This window comes from Lactuca sativa, chromosome 4 (assembly GCF_002870075.4).
Source record: "Lactuca sativa cultivar Salinas chromosome 4, Lsat_Salinas_v11, whole genome shotgun sequence".
NCBI classification, from domain to species: Eukaryota; Viridiplantae; Streptophyta; class Magnoliopsida; order Asterales; family Asteraceae; genus Lactuca; species Lactuca sativa.
This window is the reverse complement of record NC_056626.2, coordinates 277,268,478-277,296,059: the sequence shown is the minus strand read 5'-3', so window position 1 is coordinate 277,296,059 and position 27,582 is coordinate 277,268,478.

The window sequence follows — 27,582 nt, the reverse complement described above, 5'->3', positions numbered from 1 at the left end:
CTTGCATATTATTCCTAAAACTATTGTTTCTGATAGGGATTCCTTGTTTTTGAGTTAAATTTGGAACACTTTGTGGAGGAAAGTTGGTACTAAGTTACTTTTTAGTACGTCCCATCAACCACAAACTGATGGGCAAACGAAGGTGACTAATAGAACTTTGGGTACGTTGTTGAGGGGGTTGGTTAGCAAAACTCAAAAACAGTTGGACATCAAACTTACACATGCTGAGTTTACGAGTAATCATTCTCCTACTTATGCTATAGGTCACTCCTTTATAAGTGGTGTATGGTGTGAATCCTTACAATCCATTGTATTTGATTCCATTTCCAAACGATGAATTGGTTCACAAGGATGCTAATGACAAGTTGAAGGCCATGTTGAAACTACACCAACAAGTTCGTCTGAAGATTGAAGCCGTGAAGGACGTGTACAAATAGAATTCCAACATACATAGGAAACCATGTGTCTTTCAAAATGGTGACTTGGTTTAGGTGCACATGAGGAAATAACGTTTTCCTAACAAAAGGAAGAACAAAAGTTGATGCCAAGAGCTGAAGGTCCTTACAAGCCTTTGTAAGTGGTGTATGGTGTGAATCCTTACAAGCCTTTGTATTTGATTCCATTTCAAAACGATAAATTGGTTCACAAGGATGCTAATGACAAGTTGAAGGCAATGGTGAAACTACGCCAACAAGTTTGTGAAGATTGAAGCCGTGAATGACGTGTACTAACAGAATTCCAACATGCATAGGACACCACATGTCTTTCAAGATAGTGACCTGGTTTAGGTGCATATGAGGAAAGAACGTTTTCCTAACAAAAGGAAGAACAAAAGTTGATGCCAAGAGCTGAAGGTCCTTACAAATTGGTGACACATGTCAATGATAATGCTTATAAGGTGGATCTGGGAGGAGACCATGGAGTGCATGCTACCTTTATTGTGGGAGACCTTTCACCGTATCTTGTTGAGTATGGACTTGATGATTTAAGGTCATTTCCTTTCAAAGGGGGAGGGGAGGATCCATGGATGGATCATGAAAAGACGAAAAAGGTGATGGATTAGTGATTACTAGTAGGCTAGAAGGTGGTTTGTACTTAATGGTTGGGTTGTGCATGGTAACCTACGTATTGAATTAAGGTCGCGTGAACGCTAGGGCAACATTTTAAAGGCTTCATAAGTGCTCAAAACCGTTACTTTTTTCTTCATCAAGCCTTGTATCCCTTATTGATACTCTTTAGTGGATTTGGGTTACACTTTTTTGCTTCTTTTTTCTCCTTAATGGAACATGGATGCTTTTTTCATTCATTAGTGTTTCAGACGTTTTTTTGTGTGGTTTAATGAGTTTCTTTAATTTTCATTATTAGTTTAACTGAGTAGTTGGTTGGGTGGCTTGTAACCACCAACTTTGTAATAAGGGCTTCATATAAGCCAAATTATGCATGGAAAAAAGAGATAGACGAAATTTTAATCAAAAGAACCTTTGTTCAGTTTGAATTATAGTTATAGTTCATTATTTGTCATAGTCGAGACATGTTCTTGACTTGATACGCATTCAGAGAAATATTATGTCTTGGATAGTTTTCACAAGTATACAACATAGTAGGTCTTGATTTGTTACTAATCGATCCATGTCTTCCCATACACCTATCATTTGTGGTTGTTATTGTAGCTTAATTTACCTAAACACGGCCCTACTCACTTAATCAAGCCCATAATGGCATCAAAAGGCAATCACATTTGTGTCCCTAAACATGCAATACGGGAGTTGCTGATTCGTGAAGCTCATGGTGGTGGTTTGGCGGGTCATTTTTCCATTACCAAAACTTTGAAGGTGCTTTACGAACATTTCTTCTGGCCTAAAGATGTTAGGGATGTAACCAACATAGTGGGCAAGCGTGTTACATGTCGGATGACGAAAAAAACCATCATGCATGGTGTTTACACTCCTTTGTCGGTTCCTATTCGTCCTTGGCATGATGTGTCAATGGAATTCAGTATGGCTTTGCCTAGAATTCAAAGGGGGAAAGGAATCCATTATAGTGGTGGTGGATAGGTTTTTAAAAATGGCTCACTTTATGCCATGTCATAAAACCAATGATTTATCTAATGTGTCTGATTTGTACTTTAAAGAAGTGGTTCGCTTGCATATTATTCCTAAAACTATTGTTTCTGATAGGGATTCCTTGTTTTTGAGTTAAATTTGGAACACTTTGTGGAGGAAAGTTGGTACTAAGTTACTTTTTAGTACGTCCCATCAACCACAAACTGATGGGCAAACGAAGGTGACTAATAGAACTTTGGGTACGTTGTTGAGGGGGTTGGTTAGCAAAACTCAAAAACAGTTGGACATCAAACTTACACATGCTGAGTTTACGAGTAATCATTCTCCTACTTATGCTATAGGTCACTCCTTTATAGGTGGTGTATGGTGTGAATCCTTACAATCCATTGTATTTGATTCCATTTCCAAACGATGAATTGGTTCACAAGGATGCTAATGACAAGTTGAAGGCCATGTTGAAACTACACCAACAAGTTCGTCTGAAGATTGAAGCTGTGAATGACGTGTACAAAAAGAATTCCAGCATACATAGGAAACCACGTGTCTTTCAAAATGGTGACTTGGTTTAGGTGCACATGAGGAAATAACGTTTTCCTAACAAAAGGAAGAACAAAAGTTGATGCCAAGAGCTGAAGGTCCTTACAAGCCTTTGTAAGTGGTGTATGGTGTGAATCCTTACAAGCCTTTGTATTTGATTCCATTTCAAAACGATAAATTGGTTCACAAGGATGCTAATGACAAGTTGAAGGCAATGGTGAAACTACGCCAACAAGTTTGTGAAGATTGAAGCCGTGAATGACGTGTACTAACAGAATTCCAACATGCATAGGACACCACATGTCTTTCAAGATAGTGACCTGGTTTAGGTGCATATGAGGAAAGAACGTTTTCCTAACAAAAGGAAGATCAAAAGTTGATGCCAAGAGCTGAAGGTCCTTACAAATTGGTGACACATGTCAATGATAATGCTTATAAGGTGGATCTGGGAGGAGACCATGGAGTGCATGCTACCTTTAATGTGGGAGACCTTTCACCGTATCTTGTTGAGTATAGACTTCATGATTTAAGGTCATTTCCTTTCAAAGGGGGAGGGGAGGATCCATGGATGGATCATGAAAAGCCGAAAAAGGTGATGGATTAGTGATTACTAGTAGGCTAGAAGGTGGTTTGTACTTAATGGTTGGGTTGTGCATGGTAACCTACGTATTGAATTAAGGTCGCGTGAACGCTAGGGCAACATTTTAAAGGCTTCATAAGTGCTCAAAACCGTTACTTTTTTCTTCATCAAGCCTTGTATCCCTTATTGATACTCTTTAGTGGATTTGGGTTACACTTTTTTGCTTCTTTTTTCTCCTTAATGGAACATGGATGCTTTTTTCATTCATTAGTGTTTCAGACGTTTTTTTGTGTGGTTTAATGAGTTTCTTTAATTTTCATTATTAGTTTAACTGAGTAGTTGGTTGGGTGGCTTGTAACCACCAACTTTGTAATAAAGGCTTCATATAAGCCAAATTATGCATGGAAAAAAGAGATAGACGAAATTTTAATCAAAAGAACCTTTGTTCAGTTTGAATTATACTTATAGTTCATTATTTGTAATAGTCGAGACATGTTCTTGACTTGATACGCATTCAGAGAAATATTATGTCTTGGATAGTTTTCACAAGTATACAACATAGTAGGTCTTGATTTGTTACTAATCGATCCATTTCTTCCCATACACCTATCATTTGTGGTTGTTATTGTAGCTTAATTTACCTAAACACGGCCCTACTCACTTAATCAAGCCTATAAAGGCATCAAAAGGCAATCACATTTGTGTCCCTAAACATGCAATACGGGAGTTGCTGATTCGTGAAGCTCATGGTGGTGGTTTGGCGGGTCATTTTTGCATTACCAAAACTTTGAAGGTGCTTTAAGAACATTTCTTCTGGCCTAAAGATGTTAGGGATGTAACCAACATAGTGGGCAAGTGTGTTACATGTCGAATGACAAAAAAAACCATCATGCATGGTGTTTACACTCCTTTGTCGGTTCCTATTCGTCCTTGGCATGATGTGTCAATGGAATTCAGTATGGCTTTGCCTAGAATTCAAAGGGGGAAAGGAATCCATTATAGTGGTGGTGGATAGGTTTTTAAAAATGGCTCACTTTATGCCATGTCATAAAACCAATGATTTATCTAATGTGTCTGATTTGTACTTTAAAGAAGTGGTTCGCTTGCATATTATTCCTAAAACTATTGTTTCTGATAGGGATTCCTTGTTTTTGAGTTAAATTTGGAACACTTTGTGGAGGAAAGTTGGTACTAAGTTACTTTTTAGTACGTCCCATCAACCACAAACTGATGGGCAAACGAAGGTGACTAATAGAACTTTGGGTACGTTGTTGAGGGGGTTGGTTAGCAAAACTCAAAAACAGTTGGACATCAAACTTACACATGCTGAGTTTACGAGTAATCATTCTCCTACTTATGCTATAGGTCACTCCTTTATAAGTGGTGTATGGTGTGAATCCTTACAATCCATTGTATTTGATTCCATTTCCAAACGATGAATTGGTTCACAAGGATGCTAATGACAAGTTGAAGGCCATGTTGAAACTACACCAACAAGTTCGTCTGAAGATTGAAGCCGTGAAGGACGTGTACAAATAGAATTCCAACATACATAGGAAACCATGTGTCTTTCAAAATGGTGACTTGGTTTAGGTGCACATGAGGAAATAACGTTTTCCTAACAAAAGGAAGAACAAAAGTTGATGCCAAGAGCTGAAGGTCCTTACAAGCCTTTGTAAGTGGTGTATGGTGTGAATCCTTACAAGCCTTTGTATTTGATTCCATTTCAAAACAATAAATTGGTTCACAAGGATGCTAATGACAAGTTGAAGGCAATGGTGAAACTACGCCAACAAGTTTGTGAAGATTGAAGCCGTGAATGACGTGTACTAACAGAATTCCAACATGCATAGGACACCACATGTCTTTCAAGATAGTGACCTGGTTTAGGTGCATATGAGGAAAGAACGTTTTCCTAACAAAAGGAAGAACAAAAGTTGATGCCAAGAGCTGAAGGTCCTAACAAAGTGGTGACACATGTCAATGATAATGCTTATAAGGTGGATCTGGGAGGAGACCATGGAGTGCATGCTACCTTTAATGTGGGAGACCTTTCACCGTATCTTCTTGAGTATGGACTTGATGAATTAAGGTCATTTCCTTTCAAAGGGGGAGGGGAGGATCCATGGATGGCTCATGAAAAGCCGAAAAAGGTGATGGATTAGTGATTACTAGTAGGCTAGAAGGTGGTTTGTACTTAATGGTTGGGTTGTGCATGGTAACCTACGTATTGAATTAAGGTCGCGTGAACGCTAGGGCAACATTTTAAAGGCTTCATAAGTGCTCAAAACCGTTACTTTTTTCTTCATCAAGCCTTGTATCCCTTATTGATACTCTTTAGTGGATTTGGGTTACACTTTATTGCTTCTTTTTTCTCCTTAATGGAACATGGATGCTTTTTTCATTCATTAGTGTTTCAGACGTTTTTTTGTGTGGTTTCATGAGTTTCTTTAATTTTCATTATTAGTTTAACTGAGTAGTTGGTTGGGTGGCTTGTAACCACCAACTTTGTAATAAAGGCTTCATATAAGCCAAATTATGCATGGAAAAAAGAGATAGACAAAATTTTAATCAAAAGAACCTTTGTTCAGTTTGAATTATAGTTATAGTTCATTATTTGTCATAGTCGAGACATGTTCTTGACTTGATACGCATTCAGAGAAATATTATGTCTTGGATAGTTTTCACAAGTATACAACATAGTAGGTCTTGATTTGTTACTAATCGATCCATTTCTTCCCATACACCTATCATTTTTGGTTGTTATTGTAGCTTAATTTACCTAAACACGGCCCTACTCACTTAATCAAGCCCATAAAGGCATCAAAAGGCAATCACATTTGTGTCCCTAAACATGCAATACGGGAGTTGCTGATTCGTGAAGCTCATGGTGGTGGTTTGGCGGGTCATTTTTCCATTACCAAAACTTTGAAGGTGCTTTAAGAACATTTCTTCTGGCCTAAAGATGTTAGGGATGTAACCAACACAGTGGGCAAGTGTGTTACATGTCGGATGACGAAAAAAACCATCATGCATGGTGTTTACACTCCTTTGTCGGTTCCTATTCGTCCTTGGCATGATGTGTCAATGGAATTCAGTATGGCTTTGCCTAGAATTCAAAGGGGGAAAGGAATCCATTATAGTGGTGGTGGATAGGTTTTTAAAAATGGCTCACTTTATGCCATGTCATAAAACCAATGATTTATCTAATGTGTCTGATTTGTACTTTAAAGAAGTGGTTCGCTTGCATATTATTCCTAAAACTATTGTTTCTTATAGGGATTCCTTGTTTTTGAGTTAAATTTGGAACACTTTGTGGAGGAAAGTTGGTACTAAGTTACTTTTTAGTACGTCCCATCAACCACAAACTGATGGGCAAACGAAGGTGACTAATAGAACTTTGGGTACGTTGTTGAGGGGGTTGGTTAGCAAAACTCAAAAACAGTTGGACATCAAACTTACTCATGCTGAGTTTATGAGTAATCATTCTCCTACTTATGCTATAGGTCACTCCTTTATAAGTGGTGTATGGTGTGAATCCTTACAATCCATTGTATTTGATTCCATTTCCAAACGATGAATTGGTTCACAAGGATGCTAATGACAAATTGAAGGCCATGTTGAAACTACACCAACAAGTTCGTCTGAAGATTGAAGCCGTGAATGACGTGTACAAATAGAATTCCAGCATACATAGGAAACCACGTGTCTTTCAAAATGGTGACTTGGTTTAGGTGCACATGAGGAAATAACGTTTTCCTAACAAAAGGAAGAACAAAAGTTGATGCCAAGAGCTGAAGGTCCTTACAAGCCTTTGTAAGTGGTGTATGGTGTGAATCCTTACAAGCCTTTGTATTTGATTCCATTTCAAAACGATAAATTGGTTCACAAGGATGCTAATGACAAGTTGAAGGCAATGGTGAAACTACGCCAACAAGTTTGTGAAGATTGAAGCCGTGAATGACGTGTACTAACAGAATTCCAACATGCATAGGACACCACATGTCTTTCAAGATAGTGACCTGGTTTAGGTGCATATGAGGAAAGAACGTTTTCCTAACAAAAGGAAGAACAAAAGTTGAAGCCAAGAGCTGAAGGTCCTTACAAAGTGGTGACACATGTCAATGATAATGCTTATAAGGTGGATCTGGGAGGAGACCATGGAGTGCATGCTACCTTTAATGTGGGAGACCTTTCACCGTATCTTGTTGAGTATGGACTTGATGAATTAAGGTCATTTCCTTTCAAAGGGGGAGGGGAGGATCCATGGATGGATCATGAAAAGCCGAAAAAGGTGATGGATTAGTGATTACTAGTAGGCTAGAAGGTGGTTTGTACTTAATGGTTGGGTTGTGCATGGTAACCTACGTATTGAATTAAGGTCGCGTGAACGCTAGGGCAACATTTTAAAGGCTTCATAAGTGCTCAAAACCGTTACTTTTTTCTTCATCAAGCCTTGTATCCCTTATTGATACTCTTTAGTGGATTTGGGTTACACTTTATTGCCTCTTTTTTCTCCTTAATGGAACATGGATGCTTTTTTCATTCATTAGTGTTTCAGACGTTTTTTTGTGTGGTTTCATGAGTTTCTTTAATTTTCATTATTAGTTTAACTGAGTAGTTGGTTGGGTGGCTTGTAACCACCATCTTTGTAATAAAGGCTTCATATAAGCCAAATTATGCATGGAAAAAAGAGATAGACGAAATTTTAATCAAAAGAACCTTTGTTCAGTTTGAATTGTAGTTATAGTTCATTATTTGTCATAGTCGAGACATGTTCTTGACTTGATACGCATTCAGAGAAATATTATGTCTTGGATAGTTTTCACAAGTATACAACATAGTAGGTCTTGATTTGTTACTAATCGATCCATTTCTTCCCGTACACCTATCATTTGTGGTTGTTATTGTAGCTTAATTTACCTAAACACGGCCCTACTCACTTAATCAAGCCCATAAAGGCATCAAAAGGCAATCACATTTGTGTCCCTAAACATGCAATACGGGAGTTGCTGATTCGTGAAGCTCATGGTGGTGGTTTGGCGGGTCATTTTTCCATTACCAAAACTTTGAAGGTGCTTTAAGAACATTTCTTCTGGCCTAAAGATGTTAGGGATGTAACCAACATAGTGGGCAAGCGTGTTACATGTCGGATGACGAAAAAAACCATCATGCATGGTGTTTACACTCCTTTGTCGGTTCCTATTCGTCCTTGGCATGATGTGTCAATGGAATTCAGTATGGCTTTGCCTAGAATTCAAAGGGGGAAAGGAATCCATTATAGTGGTGGTGGATAGGTTTTTAAAAATGGCTCACTTTATGCCATGTCATAAAACCAATGATTTATCTAATGTGTCTGATTTGTACTTTAAAGAAGTGGTTCGCTTGCATATTATTCCTAAAACTATTGTTTCTGATAGGGATTCCTTGTTTTTGAGTTAAATTTGGAACACTTTGTGGAGGAAAGTTGGTACTAAGTTACTTTTTAGTACGTCCCATCAACCACAAACTGATGGGCAAACGAAGGTGACTAATAGAACTTTGGGTACGTTGTTGAGGGGGTTGGTTAGCAAAACTCAAAAACAGTTGGACATCAAACTTACACATGCTGAGTTTACGAGTAATCATTCTCCTACTTATGCTATAGGTCACTCCTTTATAGTTGGTGTATGGTGTGAATCCTTACAATCCATTGTATTTGATTCCATTTCCAAACGATGAATTGGTTCAAAAGGATGCTAATGACAAGTTGAAGGCCATGTTGAAACTACACCAACAAGTTCGTCTGAAGATTGAAGCTGTGAATGACGTGTACAAAAAGAATTCCAGCATACATAGGAAACCACGTGTCTTTCAAAATGGTGACTTGGTTTAGGTGCACATGAGGAAATAACGTTTTCCTAACAAAAGGAAGAACAAAAGTTGATGCCAAGAGCTGAAGGTCCTTACAAGCCTTTGTAAGTGGTGTATGGTGTGAATCCTTACAAGCCTTTGTATTTGATTCCATTTCAAAACGATAAATTGGTTCACAAGGATGCTAATGACAAGTTGAAGGCAATGGTGAAACTACGCCAACAAGTTTGTGAAGATTGAAGCCGTGAATGACGTGTACTAACAGAATTCCAACATGCATAGGACACCACATGTCTTTCAAGATAGTGACCTGGTTTAGGTGCATATGAGGAAAGAACGTTTTCCTAACAAAAGGAAGAACAAAAGTTGATGCCAAGAGCTGAAGGTCCTTAAAAAGTGGTGACACATGTCAATGATAATGCTTATAAGGTGGATCTGGGAGGAGACCATGGAGTGCATGCTACCTTTAATGTGGGAGACCTTTCACCGTATCTTGTTGAGTATGGACTTGATGAATTAAGGTCATTTCCTTTCAAAGGGGGGGGGGGGGGGGAGGATCCATGGATGGATCATGAAAAGCCGAAAAAGGTGATGGATTAGTGATTACTAGTAGGCTAGAAGATGGTTTGTACTTAATGGTTGGGTTGTGCATGGTAACCTACGTATTGAATTAAGGTCGCGTGAACGCTAGGGCAACATTTTAAAGGCTTCATAAGTGCTCAAAACCGTTACTTTTTTCTTCATCAAGCCTTGTATCCCTTATTGATACTCTTTAGTGGATTTGGGTTACACTTTATTGCCTCTTTTTTCTCCTTAATGGAACATGGATGCTTTTTTCATTAATTAGTGTTTCAGACGTTTTTTGTGTGGTTTCATGAGTTTCTTTAATTTTCATTATTAGTTTAACTGAGTAGTTGGTTGGGTGGCTTGTAACCACCAACTTTGTAATAAAGGCTTCATATAAGCCAAATTATGCATGGAAAAAAGAGATAGACGAAATTTTAATCAAAAGAACCTTTGCTCAGTTTGAATTATAGTTATAGTTCATTATTTGTCATAGTCGAGACATGTTCTTGACTTGATACGCATTCAGAGAAATATTATGTCTTGGATAGTTTTCACAAGTATACAACATAGTAGGTCTTGATTTGTTACTAATCGATCCATTTCTTCCCATACACCTATCATTTGTGGTTGTTATTGTAGCTTAATTTACCTAAACATGGCCCTACTCACTTAATCAAGCCCATAAAGGCATCAAAAGGCAATCACATTTGCGTCCCTAAACATGCAATACGGGAGTTGCTGATTCGTGAAGCTCATGGTGGTGGTTTGGCGGGTCATTTTTCCATTACCAAAACTTTGAAGGTGCTTTAAGAACATTTCTTCTGGCCTAAAGATGTTAGGGATGTAACCAACATAGTGGGCAAGTGTGTTACATGTCGGATGACGAAAAAAACCATCATGCATGGTGTTTACACTCCTTTGTCGGTTCCTATTCGTCCTTGGCATGATGTGTCAATGGAATTCAGTATGGCTTTGCCTAGAATTCAAAGGGGGAAAGGAATCCATTATAGTGGTGGTGGATAGGTTTTTTAAAATGGCTCACTTTATGCCATGTCATAAAACCAATGATTTATCTAATGTGTCTGATTTGTACTTTAAAGAAGTGGTTCGCTTGCATATTATTCCTAAAACTATTGTTTCTGATAGGGATTCCTTGTTTTTGAGTTAAATTTGGAACACTTTGTGGAGGAAAGTTGGTACTAAGTTACTTTTTAGTACGTCCCATCAACCACAAACTGATGGGCAAACGAAGGTGACTAATAGAACTTTGGGTACGTTGTTGAGGGGGTTGGTTAGCAAATCTCAAAAACAGTTGGACATCAAACTTACACATGGTGAGTTTACGAGTAATCATTCTCCTACTTATGCTATAGGTCACTCCTTTATAAGTGGTGTATGGTGTGAATCCTTACAATCCATTGTATTTGATTCCATTTCCAAACGATGACTTGGTTCACAAGGATGCTAATGACAAGTTGAAGGCCATGTTGAAACTACACCAACAAGTTCGTCTGAAGATTGAAGCCGTGAATGACGTGTACAAATAGAATTCCAACATACATAGGAAACCACGTGTCTTTCAAAATGGTGACTTGGTTTAGGTGCACATGAGGAAATAACGTTTTCCTAACAAAAGGAAGAACAAAAGTTGATGCCAAGAGCTGAAGGTCCTTACAAGCCTTTGTAAGTGGTGTATGGTGTGAATCCTTACAAGCCTTTGTATTTGATTCCATTTCAAAACAATAAATTGGTTTACAAGGATGCTAATGACAAGTTGAAGGCAATGGTGAAACTACACCAACAAGTTTGTGAAGATTGAAGCCGTGAATGACGTGTACTAACAGAATTCCAACATGCATAGGACACCACATGTCTTTCAAGATAGTGACCTGGTTTAGGTGCATATGAGGAAAGAACGTTTTCCTAACAAAAGGAAGAACAAAAGTTGATGCCAAGAGCTGAAGGTACTTAAAAAGTGGTGACACATGTCAATGATAATGCTTATAAGGTGGATCTAGGAGGAGACCATGGAGTGCATGCTACCTTTAATGTGGGAGACCTTTCACCGTATCTTGTTGAGTATGGACTTGATGAATTAAGGTCATTTCCTTTCAAAGGGGGAGGGGAGGATCCATGGATGGATCATGAAAAGCCGAAAAAGGTGATGGATTAGTGATTACTAGTAGGCTAGAAGATGGTTTGTACTTAATGGTTGGGTTGTGCATGGTAACCAACATATTAAATTAAGGTCGCGTGAACGCTAGGGCAACATTTTAAAGGCTTCATAAGTGCTCAAAACCGTTACTTTTTTCTTCATCAAGCCTTGTATCCCTTATTGATACTCTTTAGTGGATTTGGGTTACACTTTATTGCCTCTTTTTTCTCCTTAATGGAACATGGATGCTTTTTTCATTCATTAGTGTTTCAGACGTTTTTTTGTGTGGTTTCATGAGTTTCTTTAATTTTCATTATTAGTTTAACTGAGTAGTTGGTTGGGTGGCTTGTAACCACCAACTTTGTAATAAAGGCTTCATATAAGCCAAATTATGCATGGAAAAAAGAGATAGACGAAATTTTAATCAAAAGAACCTTTGTTCAGTTTGAATTATAGTTATAGTTCATTATTTGTCATAGTCGAGACATGTTCTTGACTTGATACACATTCAGAGAAATATTATGTCTTGGATAGTTTTCACAAGTATACAACATAGTAGGTCTTGATTTGTTACTAATCGATCCATTTCTTCCCATACACCTATCATTTGTGGTTGTTATTGTAGCTTAATTTACCTAAACACAGCCCTACTCACTTAATCAAGCCCATAAAGGCATCAAAAGGCAATCACATTTGTGTCCCTAAACATGCAATACGGGAGTTGCTGATTCGTGAAGCTCATGGTGGTGGTTTGTCGGGTCATTTTTCCATAACCAAAACTTTGAAGGTGCTTTAAGAACATTTCTTCTGGCCTAAAGATGTTAGGGATGTAACCAACATAGTGGGCAATGTGTTACATGTCGGATGACGAAAAAAACCATCATGCATGGTGTTTACACTCCTTTGTCGGTTCCTATTCGTCCTTGGCATGATGTGTCAATGGAATTCAGTATGGCTTTGCCTAGAATTCAAAGGGGGAAAGGAATCCATTATAGTGGTGGTGGATAGGTTTTTAAAAATGGCTCACTTTATGCCATGTCATAAAACCAATGATTTATCTAATGTGTCTGATTTGTACTTTAAAGAAGTGGTTCGCTTGCATATTATTCCTAAAACTATTGTTTCTGATAGGGATTCCTTGTTTTTGAGTTAAATTTGGAACACTTTGTGGAGGAAAGTTGGTACTAAGTTACTTTTTAGTACGTCCCATCAACCACAAACTGATGGGCAAACGAAGGTGACTAACAGAACTTTGGGTACGTTGTTGAGGGGGTTGGTTAGCAAAACTCAAAAACAATTGGACATCAAACTTACACATGCTGAGTTTACGAGTAATCATTCTCCTACTTATGCTATAGGTCACTCCTTTATAAGTGGTGTATGGTGTGAATCCTTACAATCCATTGTATTTGATTCCATTTCCAAACGATGACTTGGTTCACAAGGATGCTAATGACAAGTTGAAGGCCATGTTGAAACTACACCAACAAGTTCGTCTGAAGATTGAAGCCGTGAATGACGTGTACAAATAGAATTCCAACATACATAGGAAACCACGTGTCTTTTAAAATGGTGACTTGGTTTAGGTGCACATGAGGAAATAACGTTTTCCTAACAAAAGGAAGAACAAAAGTTGATGCCAAGAGCTGAAGGTCCTTACAAGCCTTTGTAAGTGGTGTATGGTGTGAATCCTTACAAGCCTTTGTATTTGATTCCATTTCAAAACGAAAAATTGGTTCACAAGGATGCTAATGACAAGTTGAAGGCAATGGTGAAACTACGCCAACAAGTTTGTGAAGATTGAAGCCGTGAATGACGTGTACTAACAGAATTCCAACATGCATAGGACACCACATGTCTTTCAAGATAGTGACCTGGTTTAGGTGCATATGAGGAAAGAACGTTTTCCTAACAAAAGGAAGAACAAAAGTTGATGCCAAGAGCTGAAGGTCCTCACAAAGTGGTGACACATGTCAATGATAATGCTTATAAGGTGGATCTGGGAGGAGACCATGGAGTGCATGCTACCTTTAATGTGGGAGACCTTTCACCGTATCTTGTTGAGTATGGACTTGATGATTTAAGGTCATTTCCTTTCAAAGGGGGGGGGGGGGGAGGATCCATGGATGGATCATGAAAAGCCGAAAAAGGTGATGGATTAGTGATTACCAGTAGGCTAGAAGGTGGTTTGTACTTAATGGTTGGGTTGTGCATGGTAACCTACGTATTGAATTAAGGTCGCGTGAACGCTAGGGCAACATTTTAAAGGCTTCATAAGTGCTCAAAACTGTTACTTTTTTCTTCATCAAGCCTTGTATCCCTTATTGATACTCTTTAGTGGATTTGGGTTACACTTTATTGCTTCTTTTTTCTCCTTAATGGAACATGGATGCTTTTTTCATTCATTAGTGTTTCATACGTTTTTTTGTGTGGTTTCATGAGTTTCTTTAATTTTCATTATTAGTTTAACTGAGTAGTTGGTTGGGTGGCTTGTAACCACCAACTTTGTAATAAAGGCTTCATATAAGCCAAATTATGCATGGAAAAAAGAGATAGACGAAATTTTAATCAAAAGAACCTTTGTTCAGTTTGAATTATAGTTATAGTTCATTATTTGTCATAGTCGAGACATGTTCTTGACTTGATACGCATTCAGAGAAATATTATGTCTTGGATAGTTTTCACAAGTATACAACATAGTAGGTCTTGATTTGTTACTAATCGATCCATTTCTTCCCATACACCTATCATTTGTGGTTGTTATTGTAGCTTAATTTACCTAAACACGGCCCTACTCACTTAATCAAGCCCATAAAGGCATCAAAAGGCAATCACATTTGTGTCCCTAAACATGCAATACGGGAGTTGCTGATTCGTGAAGCTCATGGTGGTGGTTTGGCGGGTCATTTTTCCATTACCAAAACTTTGAAGGTGCTTTAAGAACATTTCTTCTGGCCTAAAGATGTTAGGGATGTAACCAACATAGTGGGCAAGTGTGTTACATGTCGGATGACGAAAAAAACCATCATGCATGGTGTTTACACTCCTTTGTCGGTTCCTATTCGTCCTTGGCATGATGTGTCAATGGAATTCAGTATGGCTTTGCCTAGAATTCAAAGGGGGAAAGGAATCCATTATAGTGGTGGTGGATAGGTTTTTAAAAATGGCTCACTTTATGCCATGTCATAAAACCAATGATTTATCTAATGTGTCTGATTTGTACTATAAAGAAGTGGTTCGCTTGCATATTATTCCTAAAACTATTGTTTCTGATAGGGATTCCTTGTTTTTGAGTTAAATTTGGAACACTTTGTGGAGGAAAGTTGGTACTAAGTTACTTTTTAGTACGTCCCATCAACCACAAACTGATGGGCAAACGAAGGTGACTAATAGAACTTTGGGTACGTTGTTGAGGGGGTTGGTTAGCAAAACTCAAAAACAGTTGGACATCAAACTTACACATGCTGAGTTTACGAGTAATCATTCTCCTACTTATGCTATAGTTCACTCCTTTATAAGTGGTGTATGGTGTGAATCCTTACAATCCATTGTATTTGATTCCATTTCCAAACGATGAATTGGTTCACAAGGATGCTAATGACAAGTTGAAGGCCATGTTGAAACTACACCAACAAGTTCGTCTGAAGATTGAAGCCGTGAATGACGTGTACAAATAGAATTCCAACATACATAGGAAGCCACGTGTCTTTCAAAATGGTGACTTGGTTTAGGTGCACATGAGGAAATAACGTCTTCCTAACAAAAGGAAGAACAAAAGTTGATGCCAAGAGCTGAAGGTCCTTACAAGCCTTTGTAAGTGGTGTATGGTGTGAATCCTTACAAGCCTTTGTATTTGATTCCATTTCAAAACAATAAATTGGTTCACAAGGATGCTAATGACAAGTTGAAGGCAATGGTGAAACTACGCCAACAAGTTTGTGAAGATTGAAGCCGTGAATGACGTGTACTAACAGAATTCCAACATGCATAGGACACCACATGTCTTTCAAGATAGTGACCTGGTTTAGGTGCATATGAGGAAAGAACGTTTTCCTAACAAAAGGAAGAACAAAAGGTGATGCCAAGAGCTGAAGGTACTTAAAAAGTGGTGACACATGTCAATGATAATGCTTATAAGGTGGATCTAGGAGGAGACCATGGAGTGCATGCTACCTTTAATGTGGGAGACCTTTCACCGTATCTTGTTGAGTATGGACTTGATGAATTAAGGTCATTTCCTTTCAAAGGGGGAGGGGAGGATCCATGGATGGATCATGAAAAGCCGAAAAAGGTGATGGATTAGTGATTACTAGTAGGCTAGAAGATGGTTTGTACTTAATGGTTGGGTTGTACATGGTAACCTACGTATTGAATTAAGGTCGCGTGAACGCTAGGGCAACATTTTAAAGGCTTCATAAGTGCTCAAAACCGTTACTTTTTTCTTCATCAAGCCTTGTATCCCTTATTGATACTCTTTAGTGGATTTGGGTTACACTTTATTGCCTCTTTTTTCTCCTTAATGGAACATGGATGCTTTTTTCATTCATTAGTGTTTCAGACGTTTTTTGTGTGGTTTCATGAGTTTCTTTAATTTTCATTATTAGTTTAACTGAGTAGTTGGTTGGGTGGCTTGTAACCACCAACTTTGTAATAAAGGCTTCATATAAGCCAAATTATGCATGGAAAAAAGAGATAGACGAAATTTTAATCAAAAGAACCTTTGTTCAGTTTGAATTATAGTTATAGTTCATTATTTGTCATAGTCGAGACATGTTCTTGACTTGATACACATTCAGAGAAATATTATGTCTTGGATAGTTTTCACAAGTATACAACATAGTAGGTCTTGATTTGTTACTAATCGATCCATTTCTTCCCATACACCTATCATTTGTGGTTGTTATTGTAGCTTAATTTACCTAAACACGGCCATACTCACTTAATCAAGCCCATAAAGGCATCAAAAGGCAATCACATTTCTGTCCCTAAACATGCAATACGGGAGTTGCTGATTCGTGAAGCTCATGGTGGTGGTTTGTCGGGTCATTTTTCCATTACCAAAACTTTGAAGGTGCTTTAAGAACATTTCTTCTGGCCTAAAGATGTTAGGGATGTAACCAACATAGTGGGCAATGTGTTACATGTCGGATGACGAAAAAAACCATCATGCATGGTGTTTACACTCCTTTGTCGGTTCCTATTCGTCCTTGGCATGATGTGTCAATGGAATTCAGTATGGCTTTGCCTAGAATTCAAAGGGGGAAAGGAATCCATTATAGTGGTGGTGGATAGGTTTTTAAAAATGGCTCACTTTATGCCATGTCATAAAACCAATGATTTATCTAATGTGTCTGATTTGTACTTTAAAGAAGTGGTTCGCTTGCATATTATTCCTAAAACTATTGTTTCTGATAGGGATTCCTTGTTTTTGAGTTAAATTTGGAACACTTTGTGGAGGAAAGTTGGTACTAAGTTACTTTTTAGTACGTCCCATCAACCACAAACTGATGGGCAAACGAAGGTGACTAATAGAACTTTGGGTACGTTGTTGAGGGGGTTGGTTAGCAAAACTCAAAAACAATTGGACATCAAACTTACACATGCTGAGTTTACGAGTAATCATTCTCCTACTTATGCTATAGGTCACTCCTTTATAAGTGGTGTATGGTGTGAATCCTTACAATCCATTGTATTTGATTCCATTTCCAAACGATGAATTGGTTCACAAGGATGCTAATGACAAATTGAAGGCCATGTTGAAACTACACCAACAAGTTCGTCTGAAGATTGAAGCCGTGAATGACGTGTACAAATAGAATTCCAACATACATAGGAAGCCACGTGTCTTTCAAAATGGTGACTTGGTTTAGGTGCACATGAGGAAATAACGTTTTCCTAACAAAAGGAAGAACAAAAGTTGATGCCAAGAGCTGAAGGTCCTTACAAGCCTTTGTAAGTGGTGTATGGTGTGAATCCTTACAAGCCTTTGTATTTGATTCCATTTCAAAACAATAAATTGGTTCACAAGGATGCTAATGACAAGTTGAAGGCAATGGTGAAACTACGCCAACAAGTTTGTGAAGATTGGAGCCGTGAATGACGTGTACTAACAGAATTCCAACATGCATAGGACACCACATGTCTTTCAAGATAGCGACCTGGTTTAGGTGCATATGAGGAAAGAACGTTTTCCTAACAAAAGGAAGAACAAAAGTTGATGCCAAGAGCTGAAGGTCCTCACAAAGTGGTGACACATGTCAATGATAATGCTTATAAGGTGGATCTGGGAGGAGACCATGGAGTGCATGCTACCTTTAATGTGGGAGACCTTTCACCGTATCTTGTTGAGTATGGACTTGATGATTTAAGGTCATTTCCTTTCAAAGGGGGGGGGGGGGGGAGGATCCATGGATGGATCATGAAAAGCCGAAAAAGGTGATGGATTAGTGATTACCAGTAGGCTAGAAGGTGGTTTGTACTTAATGGTTGGGTTGTGCATGGTAACCTACGTATTGAATTAAGGTCGCGTGAACGCTAGGGCAACATTTTAAAGGCTTCATAAGTGCTCAAAAACGTTACTTTTTTCTTCATCAAGCCTTGTATCCCTTATTGATACTCTTTAGTGGATTTGGGTTACACTTTATTGCTTCTTTTTTCTCCTTAATGGAACATGGATGCTTTTTTCATTCATTAGTGTTTCAGACGTTTTTTTGTATCGTTTCATGAGTTTCTTTAATTTTCATTATTAGTTTAACTGAGTAGTTGGTTGGGTGGCTTGTAACCACCAACTTTGTAATAAAGGCTTCATATAAGCCAAATTATGCATGGAAAAAAGAGATAGACGAAATTTTAATCAAAAGAACCTTTGTTCAGTTTGAATTATAGTTATAGTTCATTATTTGTCATAGTCGAGACATGTTCTTGACTTGATACGCATTCAGAGAAATATTATGTCTTGGATAGTTTTCACAAGTATACAACATAGTATACTTTGTGGTTGTTATTGTAGCTTAATTTACCTAAACACGGCCCTACTCACTTAATCAAGCCCATAAAGGCATCAAAAGGCAATCACATTTGTGTCCCTAAACATGCAATACGGGAGTTGCTGATTCGTGAAGCTCATGGTGGTGGTTTGGCGGGTCATTTTTCCATTAACAAAACTTTGAAGGTGCTTTAAGAACATTTCTTCTGGCCTAAAGATGTTAGGGATGTAACCAACATAGTGGGCAAGTGTGTTACATGTCGGATGACGAAAAAAACCATCATGCATGGTGTTTACACTCCTTTGTCGGTTCCTATTCGTCCTTGGCATGATGTGTCAATGGAATTCAGTATGGCTTTGCCTAGAATTCAAAGGGGGAAAGGAATCCATTATAGTGGTGGTGGATAGGTTTTTAAAAATGGCTCACTTTATGCCATGTCATAAAACCAATGATTTATCTAATGTGTCTGATTTGTACTTTAAAGAAGTGGTTCGCTTGCATATTATTCCTAAAACTATTGTTTCTGATAGGGATTCCTTGTTTTTGAGTTTAATTTGGAACACTTTGTGGAGGAAAGTTGGTACTAAGTTACTTTTTAGTACGTCCCATCAACCACAAACTGATGGGCAAACGAAGGTGACTAATAGAACTTTGGGTACGTTGTTGAGGGGGTTGGTTAGCAAAACTCAAAAACAGTTGGACATCAAACTTACACATGCTGAGTTTACGAGTAATCATTCTCCTACTTATGCTATAGGTCACTCCTTTATAAGTGGTGTATGGTGTGAATCCTTACAATCCATTGTATTTGATTCCATTTCCAAACGATGAATTGGTTCACAAGGATGCTAATGACAAATTGAAGGCCATGTTGAAGCTACACCAACAAGTTCGTCTGAAGATTGAAGCCGTGAATGACGTGTCCAAATAGAATTCCAACATACATAGGAAACCACGTGTCTTTCAAAATGGTGACTTGGTTTAGGTGCACATGAGGAAATAACGTTTTCCTAACAAAAGGAAGAACAAAAGTTGATGCCAAGAGCTGAAGGTCCTTACAAGCCTTTGTAAGTGGTGTATGGTGTGAATCCTTACAAGCCTTTGTATTTGATTCCATTTCAAAACGATAAATTGGTTCACAAGGATGCTAATGACAAGTTGAAGGCAATGGTGAAACTACGCCAACAAGTTTGTGAAGATTGAAGCTGTGAATGACGTGTACTAACAGAATTCCAACATGCATAGGACACCACATGTCTTTCAAGATAGTGACCTGGTTTAGGTGCATATGAGGAAAGAACGTTTTCCTAACAAAAGGAAGAACAAAAGTTGATGCCAAGAGCTGAAGGTCCTTACAAAGTGGTGACACATGTCAATGATAATGCTTATAAGGTGGATCTGGGAGGAGACCATGGAGTGCATGCTACCTTTAATGTGGGAGACCTTTCACCGTATCTTGTTGAGTATGGACTTGATGAATTAAGGTCATTTCCTTTCAAAGGGGGAGGGGAGGATCCATGGATGGATCATGAAAAGCCGAAAAAGGTGATGGATTAGTGATTACTAGTAGGCTAGAAGATGGTTTGTACTTAATGGATGGGTTGTGCATGGTAACCTACGTATTGAATTAAGGTCGCATGAACGCTAGGGCAACATTTTAAAGGCTTCATAAGTGCTCAAAACCGTTACTTTTTTCTTCATCAAGCCTTGTATCCCTTATTGATACTCTTTAGTGGATTTGGGTTACACTTTATTGCCTCTTTTTTCTCCTTAATGGAACATGGATGCTTTTTTCATTCATTAGTGTTTCAGACGTTTTTTTGTGTGGTTTCATGAGTTTCTTTAATTTTCATTATTAGTTTAACTGAGTAGTTGGTTGGGTGGCTTGTAACCACCAACTTTGTAATAAAGGCTTCATATAAGCCAAATTATGCATGGAAAAAAGAGATAGACGAAATTTTAATCAAAAGAACCTTTGTTCAGTTTGAATTATAGTTATAGTTCATTATTTGTCATAGTCGAGACATGTTCTTGACTTGATACGCATTCAGAGAAATATTATGTCTTGGATAGTTTTCACAAGTATACAACATAGTAGGTCTTGATTTGTTACTAATCGATCCATTTCTTCCCATACACCTATCATTTGTGGTTGTTATTGTGGCTTAATTTACCTAAACACGGCCCTACTCACTTAATCAAGCCCATAAAGGCATCAAAAGGCAATCACATTTGTGTCCCTAAACATGCAATACGGGAGTTGCTGATTCGTGAAGCTCATGGTGGTGGTTTGGCGGGTCATTTTTCCATTAACAAAACTTTGAAGGTGCTTTAAGAACATTTCTTCTGGCCTAAAGATGTTAGGGATGTAACCAACATAGTGGGCAAGTGTGTTACATGTCGGATGACGAAAAAAACCATCATGCATGGTGTTTACACTCCTTTGTCGGTTCCTATTCGTCCTTGGCATGATGTGTCAATGGAATTCAGTATGGCTTTGCTTAGAATTCAAAGGGGGAAAGGAATCCATTATAGTGGTGGTGGATAGGTTTTTAAAAATGGCTCACTTTATGCCATGTCATAAAACCAATGATTTATCTAATGTGTCTGATTTGTACTTTAAAGAAGTGGTTCGCTTGCATATTATTCATAAAACTATTGTTTCTGATAGGGATTCCTTGTTTTTGAGTTTAATTTGGAACACTTTGTGGAGGAAAGTTGGTACTAAGTTACTTTTTAGTACGTCCCATCAACCACAAACTGATGGGCAAACGAAGGTGACTAATAGAACTTTGGGTACGTTGTTGAGGGGGTTGGTTAGCAAAACTCAAAAACAGTTGGACATCAAACTTACACATGCTGAGTTTACGAGTAATCATTCTCCTACTTATGCTATAGGTCACTCCTTTATAAGTGGTGTATGGTGTGAATCCTTACAATCCATTGTATTTGATTCCATTTCCAAACGATGAATTGGTTCACAAGGATGCTAATGACAAATTGAAGGCCATGTTGAAACTACACCAACAAGTTCGTCTGAAGATTGAAGCCGTGAATGACGTGTCCAAATAGAATTCCAACATACATAGGAAACCACGTGTCTTTCAAAATGGTGACTTGGTTTAGGTGCACATGAGGAAATAACGTTTTCCTAACAAAAGGAAGAACAAAAGTTGATGCCAAGAGCTGAAGGTCCTTACAAGCCTTTGTAAGTGGTGTATGGTGTGAATCCTTACAAGCCTTTGTATTTGATTCCATTTCAAAACGATAAATTGGTTCACAAGGATGCTAATGACAAGTTGAAGGCAATGGTGAAACTACGCCAACAAGTTTGTGAAGATTGAAGCCGTGAATGACGTGTACTAACAGAATTCCAACATGCATAGGACACCACATGTCTTTCAAGATAGTGACCTGGTTTAGGTGCATATGAGGAAAGAACGTTTTCCTAACAAAAGGAAGAACAAAAGTTGATGCCAAGAGCTGAAGGTCCTTACAAAGTGGTGACACATGTCAATGATAATGCTTATAAGGTTGATCTGGGAGGAGACCATGGAGTGCATGCTACCTTTAATGTGGGAGACCATTCACCGTATCTTGTTGAGTATGGACTTGATGAATTAAGGTCATTTCCTTTCAAAGGGGGAGGGGAGGATCCATGGATGGATCATGAAAAGCCGAAAAAGGTGATGGATTAGTGATTACTAGTAGGCTAGAAGATGGTTTGTACTTAATGGTTGGGTTGTGCATGGTAACCTACGTATTGAATTAAGGTCGCATGAACGCTAGGGCAACATTTTAAAGGCTTCATAAGTGCTCAAAACCGTTACTTTTTTCTTCATCAAGCCTTGTATCCCTTATTGATACTCTTTAGTGGATTTGGGTTACACTTTATTGCCTCTTTTTTCTCCTTAATGGAACATGGATGCTTTTTTCATTCATTAGTGTTTCAGACGTTTTTTTGTGTGGTTTCATGAGTTTCTTTAATTTTCATTATTAGTTTAACTGAGTAGTTGGTTGGGTGGCTTGTAACCACCAACTTTGTAATAAAGGCTTCATATAAGCCAAATTATGCATGGAAAAAAGAGATAGACGAAATTTTAATCAAAAGAACCTTTGTTCAGTTTGAATTATAGTTATAGTTCATTATTTGTCATAGTCGAGACATGTTCTTGACTTGATACGCATTCAGAGAAATATTATGTCTTGGATAGTTTTCACAAGTATACAACATAGTAGGTCTTGATTTGTTACTAATCGATCCATTTCTTCCCATACACCTATCATTTGTGGTTGTTATTGTAGCTTAATTTACCTAAACACGGCCCTACTCACTTAATCAAGCCCATAAAGGCATCAAAAGGCAATCACATTTGTGTCCCTAAACATGCAATACGGGAGTTGCTGATTCGTGAAGCTCATGGTGGTGGTTTGGCGGGTCATTTTTCCATTACCAAAACTTTGAAGGTGCTTTAAGAACATTTCTTCTGGCCTAAAGATGTTAGGGATGTAACCAACATAGTGGGCAAGTGTGTTACATGTCGGATGACGAAAAAAACCATCATGCATGGTGTTTACACTCCTTTGTCGGTTCCTATTCGTCCTTGGCATGATGTGTCAATGGAATTCAGTATGGCTTTGCCTAGAATTCAAAGGGGGAAAGGAATCCATTATAGTGGTGGTGGATAGGTTTTTAAAAATGGCTCACTTTATGCCATGTCATAAAACCAATGATTTATCTAATGTGTCTGATTTGTACTTTAAAGAAGTGGTTCGCTTGCATATTATTCCTAAAACTATTGTTTCTGATAGGGATTCCTTGTTTTTGAGTTAAATTTGGAACACTTTGTGGAGGAAAGTTGGTACTAAGTTACTTTTTAGTACGTCCCATCAACCACAAACTGATGGGCAAACGAAGGTGACTAATAGAACTTTGGGTACGTTGTTGAGGGGGTCGGTTAGCAAAACTCAAAAACAGTTGGACATCAAACTTACACATGCTGAGTTTACGAGTAATCATTCTCCTACTTATGCTATAGGTCACTCCTTTATAAGTGGTGTATGGTGTGAATCCTTACAATCCATTGTATTTGATTCCATTTCCAAACGATGAATTGGTTCACAAGGATGCTAATGACAAATTGAAGGCCATGTTGAAACTACACCAACAAGTTCGTCTGAAGATTGAAGCCGTGAATGACGTGTACAAATAGAATTCCAACATACATAGGAAACCACGTGTCTTTCAAAATGGTGACTTGGTTTAGGTGCACATGAGGAAATAACGTTTTCCTAACAAAAGGAAGAACAAAAGTTGATGCCAAGAGCTGAAGGTCCTTACAAGCCTTTGTAAGTGGTGTATGGTGTGAATCCTTACAAGCCTTTGTATTTGATTCCATTTCAAAACGATAAATTGGTTCACAAGGATGCTAATGACAAGTTGAAGGCAATGGTGAAACTACGCCAACAAGTTTGTGAAGATTGAAGCCGTGAATGACGTGTACTAACAGAATTCCAACATGCATAGGACACCACATGTCTTTCAAGATAGTGACCTGGTTTAGGTGCATATGAGGAAAGAACGTTTTCCTAACAAAAGGAAGAACAAAAGTTGATGCCAAGAGCTGAAGGTCCTTACAAAGTGGTGACACATGTCAATGATAATGCTTATAAGGTGGATCTGGGAGGAGACCATGGAGTGCATGCTACCTTTAATGTGGGAGACCTTTCACCGTATCTTGTTGAGTATGGACTTGATGAATTAAGGTCATTTCCTTTCAAAGGGGGAGGGGAGGATCCATGGATGGATCATGAAAAGCCGAAAAAGGTGATGGATTAGTGATTACCAGTAGGCTAGAAGGTGGTTTGTATTTAATGGTTGGGTTGTGCATGGTAACCTACGTATTGAATTAAGGTCGCGTGAACGCTAGGGCAACATTTTAAAGGCTTCATAAGTGCTCAAAACTGTTACTTTCTTCTTCATCAAGCCTTGTATCCCTTATTGATACTCTTTAGTGGATTTGGGTTACACTTTATTGCTTCTTTTTTCTCCTTAATGGAACATGGATGCTTTTTTCATTCATTAGTGTTTCAGACGTTTTTTTGTGTGGTTTCATGAGTTTCTTTAATTTTCATTATTAGTTTAACTGAGTAGTTGGTTGGGTGGCTTGTAACCACCAACTTTGTAATAAAGGCTTCATATAAGCCAAATTATGCATGGAAAAAAGAGTTAGACGAAATTTTAATCAAAAGAACCTTTGTTCAGTTTGAATTATAGTTATAGTTCATTATTTGTCATAGTCGAGACATGTTCTTGACTTGATACGCATTCAGAGAAATATTATGTCTTGGATAGTTTTCACAAGTATACAACATAGTAGGTCTTGATTTGTTACTAATCGATCCATTTCTTCCCATACACCTATCATTTGTGGTTGTTATTGTAGCTTAATTTACCTAAACACGGCCCTACTCACTTAATCAAGCCCATAAAGGCATCAAAAGGCAATCACATTTGTGTCCCTAAACATGCAATACGGGAGTTGCTGATTCGTGAAGCTCATGGTGGTGGTTTGGCGGGTCATTTTTCCATTACCAAAACTTTGAAGGTGCTTTAAGAACATTTCTTCTGGCCTAAAGATGTTAGGGATGTAACCAACATAGTGGGCAAGTGTGTTACATGTCGGATGACGAAAAAAACCATCATGCATGGTGTTTACACTCCTTTGTCGGTTCCTATTCGTCCTTGGCATGATGTGTCAATGGAATTCAGTATGGCTTTGCCTAGAATTCAAAGGGGGAAAGGAATCCATTATAGTGGTGGTGGATAGGTTTTTAAAAATGGCTCACTTTATGCCATGTCATAAAACCAATGATTTATCTAATGTGTCTGATTTGTACTTTAAAGAAGTGGTTCGCTTGCATATTATTCCTAAAACTATTGTTTCTGATAGGGATTCCTTGTTTTTGAGTTAAATTTGGAACACTTTGTGGAGGAAAGTTGGTACTAAGTTACTTTTTAGTACGTCCCATCAACCACAAACTGATGGGCAAACGAAGGTGACTAATAGAACTTTGGGTACGTTGTTGAGGGGGTCGGTTAGCAAAACTCAAAAACAGTTGGACATCAAACTTACACATGCTGAGTTTACGAGTAATCATTCTCCTACTTATGCTATAGGTCACTCCTTTATAAGTGGTGTATGGTGTGAATCCTTACAATCCATTGTATTTGATTCCATTTCCAAACGATGAATTGGTTCACAAGGATGCTAATGACAAGTTGAAGGCCATGTTGAAACTACACCAACAAGTTCGTCTGAAGATTGAAGCCGTGAATGACGTGTACAAATAGAATTCCAACATACATAGGAAGCCACGTGTCTTTCAAAATGGTGACTTGGTTTAGGTGCACATGAGGAAATAACGTTTTCCTAACAAAAGGAAGAACAAAAGTTGATGCCAAGAGCTGAAGGTCCTTACAAGCCTTTGTAAGTGGTGTATGGTGTGAATCCTTACAAGCCTTTGTATTTGATTCCATTTCAAAACAATAAATTGGTTCACAAGGATGCTAATGACAAGTTGAAGGCAATGGTGAAACTACGCCAACAAGTTTGTGAAGATTGAAGCCGTGAATGACGTGTACTAACAGAATTCCAACATGCATAGGACACCACATGTCCTTCAAGATAGTGACCTGGTTTAGGTGCATATGAGGAAAGAACGTTTTCCTAACAAAAGGAAGAACAAAAGTTGATGCCAAGAGCTGAAGGTCCTCACAAAGTGGTGACACATGTCAATGATAATGCTTATAAGGTGGATCTGGGAGGAGACCATGGAGTGCATGCTACCTTTAATGTGGGAGACCTTTCACCGTATCTTGTTGAGTATGGACTTGATGATTTAAGGTCATTTCCTTTCAAAGGGGGGGGGGGGGGGGGGGGGGGAGGATCCATGGATGGATCATGAAAAGCCGAAAAAGGTGATGGATTAGTGATTACCAGTAGGCTAGAAGGTGGTTTGTACTTAATGGTTGGGTTGTGCATGGTAACCTACGTATTGAATTAAGGTCGCGTGAACGCTAGGGCAACATTTTAAAGGCTTCATAAGTGCTCAAAACTGTTACTTTTTTCTTCATCAAGCCTTGTATCCCTTATTGATACTCTTTAGTGGATTTGGGTTACACTTTATTGCTTCTTTTTTCTCCTTAATGGAACATGGATGCTTTTTTCATTCATTAGTGTTTCAGACGTTTTTTTGTGTGGTTTCATGAGTTTCTTTAATTTTCATTATTAGTTTAACTGAGTAGTTGGTTGGGTGGCTTGTAACCACCAACTTTGTAATAAAGGCTTCATATAAGCCAAATTATGCATGGAAAAAAGAGATAGACGAAATTTTAATCAAAAGAACCTTTGTTCAGTTTGAATTATAGTTATAGTTCATTATTTGTCATAGTCGAGACATGTTCTTGACTTGATACGCATTTAGAGAAATATTATGTCTTGGATAGTTTTCACAAGTATACAACATAGTATACTTTGTGGTTGTTATTGTAGCTTAATTTACCTAAACACGGCCCTACTCACTTAATCAAGCCCATAAAGGCATCAAAAGGCAATCACATTTGTGTCCCTAAACATGCAATACGGGAGTTGCTGATTCGTGAAGCTCATGGTGGTGGTTTGGCGGGTCATTTTTCCATTACCAAAACTTTGAAGGTGCTTTAAGAACATTTCTTCTGGCCTAAAGATATTAGGGATGTAACCAACATAGTGGGCAAGTGTGTTACATGTCGGATGACAAAAAAAACCATCGTGCATGGTGTTTACACTCCTTTGTCGG